Genomic DNA, 12,083 nt, shown 5'->3' on the forward strand with positions numbered 1-12,083 from the left:
GTATATGAGTGTCTGTATGGGTGTATGTGCACGGGAAAGGATTTTGAGATTTGGAGCTAAAAGGAAGTCAAAGCAATGTGGAACATTTCACAAATATAAAATCACCGTAGAGACTAGACTTAATGCACAGGCATATAACGGAATCCAATGACATTCCACAAAGGAAGGCTATTCCTCCTCAAACTCCAGTGTATTCGTTAGGAGCGGAGTGGTGAAGTGAGGAATCAGCCAGGACCCTCTTGCCCCAACCAGTGGCAGCAGCTTTACTCTCTGGACAAAGCTAGCAGGCTGGCTTCTCATGCTGTTGCTACTTTGATGTTATCAGAGGCTAGCCTAGGATTACAATCCCCCTTCTCCTCCCCCCGCCCCCCATCTTTCTCTAGTTTGACCACACCCCCCAATTTATGGAGGCAAATCTATTAGGAACATTATGGTCCTTGCATCCTCTTTAGCCTCTGAACAGAGGATTCCCGCAGGTAGTTGGAAAGAAACCACAGTCAAGTGTGGGAAGCTCAGGACACATCCTTCACTCTGCCTCTGAATCAGCAAAGTCGTAAGTGAGGTGTGGAATTTCTGAATCTATCTTTCTTTTATTTTTTTTAGGGGAACTAAAAGGTGGGGATCTTCCAAGACAGGAATGAGCTTTCTTTTTCTCTTTTAAAATTCGTTTGTGTTTTCCCTAAACAGGTTTCCTAAATGCCAATATTCATCATTAGTTGCTAACCTCTTTGGTATAGTTTAAAATGTATGCATTTTAGAATTCTATCTATGTTCATCCCCGCCCTCTACCCTCTCCACCGCCTCCCCCTACCCCCTTGTCTGACTTTTAAAAGGCAAAATCCTGTGTGTTTCAGAGAGTTTTCGATTTACTTGTCAAGACCATGAAGCTTTTCTTTGGCATATTGGAACCTTTCCAAAAGAATAAAGCTGCAGTTAAAAGATTGAAGTTTCTTTTTGTCTTTCTCTCCTATTGAGGCTATCATTTTACATTTTTTTCCCCTTCAGCTTAATGAATTGCTTCTATGGAGAGGAAATTGCAAACTATTTGAATCCTGCAAACCTAAGTTGGCTTGTTGTGTTTTCTTTTTCTTTTTCCTCTCCTGGGTTATATCTCCCAGCAACCAAAGTACTGAGCAGCCCATAAAATTGTAGGTGAGACAAGGAAGTCTCCATTGAGAGATTTCTTTTTTCTCTCTGCCCACCCCTCCATCCCCCCGAACTATAGAATGTGACTGGCATTTGAGGACAGGCTTGGAAGAAACTGTAGGTATGAAGTGGTGATTCCTTCTCATTCTGTATTTCCGACAGGCATTTCTACCTTTGCATGCGTCTTGTAATCTGGAGCTAAGTTCTCCCCACAGCCTCTTTTTCCTTAGCATCTTTTGTGAGCAAAGAGTTTAATAAACCAGGGTAGCTCTGGGACTGTGAAATTTCTTCACAGAGGTTTTACTTATTGCACTGTGGATAAATTTTTCTGATCTTAAGACCAATTTTCTTCCTGCTTCATACCACTGTTGTGCAACTGGAAAAGAGATATTTGTTAAACAACAGGAAATACAGATCTAAGAGTGATAACCTAGGCAGATTCATTTGATTTGGAAAAGTCTTGACACTTCGACTCTTTCATCCCTTGGGCTTCTGGATTTCATCTCTTCCTTTTTATCTGGGGAGAGAAGGTTTTCGCTTCTTAGCCGTGGGGTCATAGGGTTGGGATTGTTGCTGTTCCTGCCTTTATTGGTTTTGTTCAAACTTAACCTGTTGTTTCAGGGAAGGGAGGACTAATGACTTAATGCTGGCAAAGTTCTTTGAAGATGAAAAGCTCTTTTCATGTGCTCACTATTAAAGTTATTAATATTAATATTTGGAGAAGGCATGCTGCTTCTAATTGTAAATCAACAGTCCCCATCCTTGCCAATTCAATGGTGAAATAACAAACAGCAGCAGCAGCCACCCAATCTCTTCCGTCCTGATTCTGCAGCTGATGGGTCCTAGAGGCCAAAATCAGAATCCTAACAGGAAAGGTCTCTCTGGGACCTAAGTTCTTCCCCACAAATGCTCTGGCTGGGTGTGGAGGGGAGGCAGAGATTAAGGTGAATAAGGATAGGGCCGTTACACCTCTGGCAGCCTGGAACCTTAGTAGGTGGGGAGGAAACACTGACCAAATTGAACTGTCTGAATAATTATCTAAAAGATGATGGCTGTATGGCCTCGTCAAAGAAAGAATACGAGCTGGGATTCATGCCAGCTGGTTTTTACCTCTCACTATTTCTATGATGCTGATGTCTCTGAAATGTGAACATTAATATGCATCTCATCTGCTTATGATAGAATAGTGGATAGATTCTATCATCTATCATGGAATCAGGTAGACTTGGGTTTAAATTCTGCTTCTGATACATCCTGGCTGTGTGACTCTGGGCAAGTCATTTAACTTCTTATTGATCTAGGTAATGCTTTCTGAGTGTAGAAATTACAGAGAAAAGCACTGAATTGCATTGATAAAGGGGCTTGCCTTGAGAATTCTCTATGTCAGTGAAATCACTGACCTTATCTATTTCATGAAGACTGTGAAAATAAATAAAAGAACAGATATAACATGTTAAAAACCCCAAAATACACATGCCAGGTCTTAAATATTTTGTTTTGGTAAAGTAGGAATGATCGACTCTTATAGTGGAAAAATTTTTGAAGGTGCAAAGAACTGAGCTTGATTTCTAATTAGTAGCTCCTTTCCATCACACAGCCCTTTCCTTCACCTTGCCTGGTGTAGTACATTGATGGGACATTCTCCTTTATTTCCCAATAGCCTGCTGAAAGAAGCACCTGTTGTTGGAATACCATCTCTCTGTATAGAACCCTTCTATACATTCAGTTATGTTTCTCTAAGCAAACTGCTGCATGAACTCTCAAGCTAGTGAAAAAACTTTCCTCCTCTGCCATATGGCACACTAATTATGTTCTGATTTGCTCCCTCCCTTTTTTTTTCAGCTTACTTGTGGCACTTTTATTTTTCCTTACACATCGTCATGTTAGATATTATAATTCTCAATTCTTAGGATGATTTACATATTTTGATTACCAATACATGTGATACATAAGCAAATGACTGAAATACCTAAACTTGCCATATATGTGATTTCATAAGTAAATGACCAAAATATCTAAACTAGAAGGAAAATTCCTTGAAGGGAAGGTTTCTCTCCTTCAGGAGTGCCAACCATGGTGCCTAATATATAATATAGTAGGAAGTCCATAAATATTTGTTGAGAGAATGAAACAGTGTAGTATGGATTTTAAGTAGGATAGAGAGAGAAACTTGGGTTTAAGAAAAAGGAGAGTTAATTAAGGTCAGATTTCTCCCCTTTGCCAGACTTAGAGCCCTTAATGGTCACACATAATTCCTTCCTGAGAACTCCAGTGCTCATTATCTCTTTTTTTTTAGTAAATACATAAATCTTTCTCAAAAAACCACTTCTTTTTGAATCTCAAAGTCAGATTTTTCATTTTTCACCAATGATTTCTGATGGCAATCAGCAAATATTCAGGATTCTAGTGACTGCAGTGACTACTTTGGCTAGTCACATCTGCTCCCCAATGTTCAAATCTCTCATTTCTCTCTTAATGAAGTTACTTGGTGGGTGAGATGCCATGGTTATTACCCTTATCCACAGATTTCAGGTGTGGTACCATTTTTATTATACCTAAAACCTCTGTTGGGGCTCTCAATGATTTGGAAAAAGGATGAATGGGTCTTCTCTATTCCTCTAATTATGAATAAGCTGGGACAGGAAGACAGGTTCTACAGGAAGATACAGAATTATTTCTTTCACCATTATTCACTCTCCTCTTCCTCTCAAACTGTTCAAAGGGGATATAGACCAGATATGTGATTTCATTGGTCTGGGCAGCTCCCAGATGAGATAATTCTACCTACTAACTTAGCTCAGCACTGTCTCTACAATTCATAGTTTTAGAAACATGCCCAGAGCAAAAAGAGATTAGCATTTAAGGCAACCAAGTGATACAGTGGATAGACAGAGTGCTGGTCCAGGAGACAGGAAACCTGAGTTTAAATCCAGCCTAAGATACTTACTATGTGACGTTGGTTGTTGTTAGTCATATCCAACTCTTTGTGATCCTATATTAGTGTTTTGTTTTTTTTGAAAGATGCTCGGATCCTTTTCCATTTCCTTCTCCAGTGGATTAGACAGCTTAAGTGAATTGCCTTAGGTTACATAGTTAGTGAGTGTCTAAGATGATTTGAACTTTTCTTCCTGATTCCAGGCCCAGTTCTCTATCCACTGAGCCATCTGTTTGCCTCAGTTACTTCAACTGTAAAATGGGGATAATAACAGCACCTATCTCCCAGGGTTGATTCTTGGGTGAAGAATACAATGCCTCTTTTAGAAGACTGTACCATTAAAGCAAGGTATACTTTCTCAATACAAGTTTTAAACTTCAAGTTTTCTCTGGGCATCAAACTGGACTCCCAAAAGACTTCGTCTAATTGAGGATGGTCTTCTTTATTCCTGGAGTTACAAAATTTTATACATCATTTTCTCCAGTGGTCGCCATACTTTATGAATCATTATGAAACAGTTCCTAGTTGGTATAATAAATAGAGCACTGGTCCTGGATCCAGCAAGACCCATATTAAAACCTGACATCAGACATTCAGTGTGACCCTGGGCAAAGTAACTTAATTTCTATTTGTCCCAATTTCCTCAACTGGAAAATGGGGATTATAACAGCACCTACTGCCAGGGTTATTGTAAGGATCACATGAAATAATATTTGTAAGGTACTTGGCATTGTTTCTGACACAAAGTAGGTGCTTAATAAATGTTTTTTTCCTCTTTCCTATTCATTCCAACATGGAGACACAGAACTTTTCATTGAAGTTCTGTGATAGTACATTTGGTCTTTTAACATTTTTTGTCAGAAACATGTTAATTTTGCTGAAGAGATCTGGTTCATTGAAGGAGGAAAGACTAATTCATCCTACTAATCCATCAAAAATTATTTACTGAGCATAATCCATTTGTAAATCAGTTAATGAATACTTATTGAACACCAATTGCCTTACCTTGCCTTGTACAAGGTGCTCTTTTGGGAATAGAAAAGGAAGCAGATGTTTCTCCCTCCATACCTCCCATAAGTTTATCATATAGTTGGAGGGATGACATTCATGCACAAGGCGATAATAGTTAACAATAAAATTAATATATAACTAAAAGCTAATGCCATCATACAAGACTGTACGTACTATAGAGTCAAAGGAGCTCAGTGAAAGCTATGGTAAAATCAGAGGCAAGGATTTCGAAAGTTGAGAGGAATCTTATAGACAAGCTAGTCAAGAACTCTCATTTTGTAGTGGGGGCAGTAAGACCAGAGAGGTAAAATAAGTTGCTTGAGATCACATGGCTCTTAGGCGGCACAGTCAGGGCTTGATCTCAAGTCTCCTCATTTTGAGTTCATAATCTTTCCCCAATCAGGGAAGAGCCAATTTCCTTTTTTAGGAAGATGATGAGAATGTTGGAGTTGAATAAGCCAATCTCCCTCAAAAAAATGGGGATATGCCAAGAATTTAGAGGGAGAAGAAATGTGTAATGAACCAAGATCACAGTAAGCAAAGGAATGAACAGAAAGAAGCCAATTTTTAGGTCAAATGTCAATAAAATATCTTTAACAGGAAGAACTGTTATACGGTTTTCCCAAGGGAAGTGGTAGCGTGGAAAACCCCATCATTCAAGTTATTTAAAATAGAGAAGCTTGTAAGGCTAATTATTATCAACAAAACTTGGCTAAACCAATTGAGGGAGGGTTGCTTAGTCTAGATAAGAGGTCAGAGAGCCGTAACTAGAGACTCTCAGGAAGAAGAGTAAACCCAGAAAAGTCCTTGGCTATCTTTTAGTTGGCATGTGACTTTTGAATTACTAAACAGCAAAGTAATATCAATTAATCAATAAGCATTTCCTGAGCAGTCACTATGAACCAGGTAGTATCCCAAGCATTGGTGAAACAGCAAAAACAGTTCATGCCCTCAAGGAACTTATATTCTAACAGGGGAGAGGGGACAACCTGTACATACATGTCTATATGACACACATATACATAGGTACAAAGTACATGCCATGTAACTTTAAAGGAGAAGTTACTAACTTGAAGTTGAGGGAGAAAGGAAGGTCTGAGAAAACTCTCATGCCAAAGTTGCCTTTTTTTCTGAATTTTAAAGGAAACTGATGATTCTAAGAAGTAGAGATTAGGAGGGAGAGCATTCCAGGCATGGAGAATAGCAAGGGCAAAAGCTAGAGATGGACTGTTTTATAAAAGGAACAAGTAGGTCAGAATGAGGGGCAGCTAGGTGGTACAGTGGATAGAGTACCAGGACTGAAGTGAGGAAAGCTCATATTTGAGAGTTCAAGTCTGGCCTCAGATACTTACTAGCTATGTGATTTCAGCAAGTTTGCTTCAGTTTCCTCATCTATAAGATGAGCTGAGGAAGGAAATGGCAAACCACTCCAGTATCTCTGCCAAGAAAACCTCAAGTGGGGTCACAAAGAGTTGGACGTGACTGAAAAACAACAACAAGGGTCAGTAGGATTGGACCTTAGAGTAAAAGGAGTGTAATATGTAAAAAGGCTAGAAAGACAAGAAGAACACAGATCATGAAGAGCTTAAAAAGCCAAAGAGGGGAGTTTATATTAGATTCTAGAAGTAATAGGAAAACATTATCATTTATTCATTAATATACTATTATAATATACTATTATAGTTTTAATATTCATAAAATTATATGATTTTTAATAGGAAGACAGCCTAGAGATCATCTAATCTAATTCATTTTTAGATGAAGATAATGAAGCTAAAATATTATTTTATTGCTCCAAAGACCAAAGACACAACTTGAAATTTCACCAAATAAAAATCAAGCTTCTGTTCACTTTTAAGTTCAACTTCATTTTCATTCCATTTTGATTCAATTCAATACAACATACTGATCAGGCTTAGACTTCATGGAAGGGACCACACAAGGTTCTGGAGAAACCCAGATGATAAAATAAGATAGTCACTGACCTTAAGCATCAAACTATTGAAGATTTTCCATATTATTGTGGCCCTGTCCCCAGTAGTCTCTGCTTCCTCGCCAGAGAGCCTCTTTTTCATAGGTGGCCCCCAGAAATTCCTTTCCCTTCTCTGTCCCTCCAATCCATTAAAAAAAAGTTCCTGTGTTTATTGCCAAAAACTCCAGTTTCAGAGTTTGTTCTGAAAGCCTACAGATGTCATGGGGTAGACATTCCTGGAGAATAATAGTAGTAGCTCAAAAAAGGAGTCATCATCATGGTTGAACTCTATTCAGTTGTCCTTTGATTTCTCTGTATCAACAGAAAATTTCCTAAAGAATTCCTGGTTGATATTAAATATGATAAAGAAAATTATAATTCTGTCAATCTTCTCTTGGAGACTTGCTAGTTCTTTATATTTATGTCAAATTGCTAAAGAGGCATCTGTCTCAGGAAGTGGCAATGTTTTCCCACTTCTGTTGTGCAATCTTGAATAATAAGTTGATTCCTAACCCTTAGACAAAGGATTGATCTCAGAGTTTGTTGCATATACCTGGGATTATAGTGCAGACATGAATGATACCTATTCTATGAAATCAGGTTAGGTATCCTTGGATAATGGAGAACTGCTCTGTGTGAGGGTGTAGGTAAGGGACCATTTAGTGAATACCTAAGTACCATTGCACTAGGAAGTAAAATATAAAGAGACTGGGGAAACAGGACACCTGGATTCTAGTCCAGGCTATTCCATTACTTTGAAAAAAGTCATTTAATCTCTAAGTCTCAGTTTCTCTCTCTGTAAAATAAGGATAAAACGATCCTCTGTAATCTCTTTAAGTACTAGGTAATAAAGAATGAGACAATGTGGTGGAACTAGAGCACAGGACTTGGATGTTAGGAAGACATGAGTTCAAATATGACCTCAAATACTTCCTAGCTATATGACCTTAAAGTAATCACTTCACCTCTGTTTGACTCAGTTTGCTCATTTGTAAAATGGGAAAAATAACAGCAACTATCTTCCAGGGTTATTGTGAAGATGAAATGAGATGATATTTTGAAAAGTACTTAGTATGGTGTTTGACACATAGTAGGCACTATATAAATCATAGTTATTATAATTATTATATATGGCCTCAGACACTAGCTGTATGACCTTGGGCAAATCACTTACCCTCTGTCTCCTTCAATTCTCTTAACAACACCTATCCACCTAGGGTTATTGTAAAAATGTTATGAGAAAACTTTGCAAACCTTAAAGTGCTATATTAGTGCTGGCTATTTTATTGCATTTATTTTCAGACTTGGAAAATATGTAAATTTTTTGCTATCTTTTATTACAAAGGAAGACTTCTATTATGTATAGGGAAATCTTCGGAGTGGAGATAGGGAGTGATGCAATAAAACCACAACAATGAAGTGTTTAGACAAGGTGAGCAGCCTCAATACTATTGTAATAAATTGAACATAGCTTAAAAACAGCCTAGGTAATAGAAATTCAGTTTCATACCCAATTCTCTTTGTACTCTTTGCATACTGAAGGGATTGTGTTTGCTGATGTTTGTTAAATTCAGTATTAAAAAAATTAGAAAAATCTCTTATAGTTCTAAAATCCTATGATTCTCCCAAGTCCCTTTCCAGTATCATGCTCATCTTTTCATCAGTGTGGAGTAACAATTTCAACCTGTATAGTTAACACAAAACTCAAGAGTCAGGACAGCATGGTGACAGCACAAAGAATACTGGATTGGGTTCTAATCCTGACTCTGCTACTTAGAACCTGTGTAACCTTAGCAAAGTTACTTGCCTTCTCTGGGTCTCTAAAATGAGGGGCAGAATAACTTCTGATGGCACTTCTGGTTCTAAATCTGTGAACATATGACTGTAAAATGAATGAGTCTTCCTTCTGAGAATAAGAATTCAATATAACACAAGAATATGGGGAAGATCAAAGCATTTAGGGACTTTTGGTTCCAAGATGCTCAATTATTCCATTTAGAGTGACATTGTCCATATTTTTTTTAATGGTTTTGTCAGCATGTCTCTGTATTCATAACTTCTTCATTGTGTCTCCAGTCTCCTTAAGAGTTGGGGCCATATCTAAATTTAGTGTTGAATGCCACACCCTAAACACACTAAAAGACTGAAAATAACAATTATTTAAATTCTCATGCTCTCTGGGGACTTTTTTGGCTGCAAAAATTCTGTGGTATTTTCAGTCTTAAAGTTTATCCATTATTTAGATTTGATCAAGAAGCTAACCAAAGGTCATACTGTAGCTAACATTCTTGATTGTGAAAAATGGGTGAATGAGCTCTTAAAACCATCCCTTAAACCTAAATTCAGGGGCAGCTAGATGGCTCAGTGGATAGAGAGCCAGGATGTAGATGGGAGGTCCTGGGTTCAAAGCCTCAGACACTTTGTAGCTGTGTGATCCTGGACAAATTCTTCAACCCCAATGCCAACCAGTTACCAGTCTTCTGCCTTGGAACCAAAATTTAGTATTGATTCTAAGACAGAAAGAAAGTAAAGGTTAAAAACAAAGAAGCAAAAACTAAATTCATTCATTCATCTACTCATTAAAAAAAACAAAAACTGAGCTTCTACAAGGGGCAAAATACTGTGCTTTGTGCTGTGATGATGAGGCAAATATGAATGAATCTTCCCTAGAGCTATCAGGAGGACTTTAGGGGTACTATTTGAAAGATAGACTATGGAATCATTTTTGTCATTGACTGAAATCCACTTTTAGCCCTTTGCCATTTAGAAGTGGTTATTGAGTTAAGGCTAGTAGATGCAAAGCACTTTAGTTCTCTGTTGCATATTGTGGATACAAAAGTTAAAAAAGAAAAAAAAAACATACAATCCCTGTCCTCAAGGTGCTGCCATTTTCCTGGGGCAAGGGGGAGTATAGCAAGAAAATATGTGGTGCGATATTGACAAAAAAGGAAATCCAGAAAGACTGTCTAAAGAAACTTAAGGACTTAAGACCGTTTTCAGCTGGAAAGATCAGCGAAGACTTCATTTTGGAGCTGATCTGTGAAGGAAGGAAGAATTTAGCAGGAAGTGATAAGGAAGGGGTACATTCCAAACAAGGGCTCAGAGAGAGGGGAGGCAGAAGGGAAGCAGTCCGAACTGACTAGATGAAACAAATTGCTGATTTCAGGTTAGTTTTCAGTGCTAAGGACTGACATTCTTGCCTCCATCCTTGATGGCTTCAAGATCAATGCAAATATTTTCTTATATGATCCAGTATCTCCCTTCTGTACTTAACTGAGTACATGCTTTGACTTCCTAAAAAGCAGTTTCCAGAATCCAAAATAATTTGGGGTGGGGTAGTTTTAGTCACAAATTAATAAGAAATAAAGAGGAATATTCAAAGATATCTCAATAAATTTCAAGCTTCTGATACAAAAATTTAACATCACAGAATCTTAGAGTAGGGAAAGATTGAAGTAATGTATTATAACTGTCTACTTCATACACACGTCTTCTCTGCATTATCTTTGGCAAATGGTCATACTCTTTGGAGAATTTTCTACCTCATGAGACAGATTATTTAATTTTCAGATGCCTTTAGTTATTAGGAACTTAATTCTTCCTTCTATTGAGTCACAATCTGCTTCCCATAAACCTCAAACACTTATTTTTTGAGAAAGTATCCTAGTATTAGACAGGGCTTTAAAAAGTATAACAGTGTATCATATAAAAGGACTGGATCTCTAAGGTCCCTTCCAACTCTAAACTTCAAACATTTAATACTCTCACATTGTTCTGCTCCTGGGGGAGCTTTAAGTATCCGAGTTACTAATTGAGCTTGAGATTTAATTGGCACTGGATCGATATCATGTGAACAATAGCAAATCTGACATTAGAAAGTATCATGTATTATTAGAGGATGAAGTTATTTTGAGAATCGGAAAATAAATTTACCTGATTTTTAGGTCACTTGTTCAAATGGGGATGGGTGGTAAAGAGAGAAGTAACAGTGGAAAGAGATAAAGCTGAGGCATTAATTGGTCTAAAGGTCTATTCAAAAATAGATTTCCAATAGAGAGATTTCTTGTTCAAATGAAAGAGATTAAGGAAAAGCCTACTTGCCTTTCTACCTACTGAAAAGTTACCACATGGTAACCCCTTATGAAGGGAGATCAAGAGTGAGAGGTACCTAGTTCAATCTACTTCCTGGCTTCATTTCCCAGCAATGGCTCTTTGGCTACTTACGTGGCGTGTACCATGTAATTCCTGGTAGAATAGGGTCATAGGAAGGGAGCACTGGTAGAGTACAGGCTTACCTTGAATGAAGCTGATTGACTAATGCTAATTTTTTTTTCTTCACAATAACATTGTTAATCCAGTATAACCAAACCCCACTGAAAGGTTGCCAAACCCCATGGTAACAATGTTCGGCTGATTGCCCATTTATAATGTTCACAGCATTGCTCACATGGAACAAACTGTTCTTTGTTTACTTAAAATCATCTTTTTTTTTTTTCCAGAACCAATTAACAACATTAAGAGGGGATATGCTTAAACACCCATCGCAAAGTCCACCAAATGTTTTTAGGAATTATTAAACCAACCTCAAAGCTCACACAGATATTCACATATGTCCACTTCTGTTTGTCCAAGAGAGTTTCACCCTCTCAATTTATTTAGATACTTATATGTGTTGTAATTTTTTCATCAGTTGTCTATCTCACATGTAGCTTCATCCAGCCAAATACTTACTGCTTCAGAAGAACTTCAATAGCTTATGAAAGGAAATAAAATTATAGCCCCTTAATTACTTTGCTATAAAGTCCAATCCTAACTAATTACACAACTAATAGAGGTAGACACGGGTTGTGCAACTCTGGACAAGTAATTTAACATCTCTGATACTTCTTTATTCATATGAGATAATGATAGTATCCTCCTCATAGAGTTATAAAATGAAATAGTAAATATTAACCATTTTGCAAAACTTAAATCATTATATATCAAATTATTAGTTTTCTTTCTTTTATTATTCATGGA

At 37.4% G+C, this 12,083-nt stretch overlaps 1 protein-coding gene across 1 annotated transcript in view; it reads left to right on the top strand.

Moving 5' to 3' along the window:
* The first annotated feature begins 488 nt into the window (after nt 1–488).
* ETS1 (ETS proto-oncogene 1, transcription factor) overlaps nt 489–12,083 on the top strand; it is a 182,295-nt gene continuing 170,700 nt past the window's right edge. The window contains exon 1 of the mRNA XM_044668336.1: nt 489–562. The gene's annotated coding sequence lies outside the window, so the exon portion shown is untranslated. The remainder of the gene's footprint in view (nt 563–12,083) is intronic.

Source organism: Gracilinanus agilis, chromosome 3 (assembly GCF_016433145.1).
Source record: "Gracilinanus agilis isolate LMUSP501 chromosome 3, AgileGrace, whole genome shotgun sequence".
Lineage (NCBI taxonomy): Eukaryota > Metazoa > Chordata > Mammalia > Didelphimorphia > Didelphidae > Gracilinanus > Gracilinanus agilis.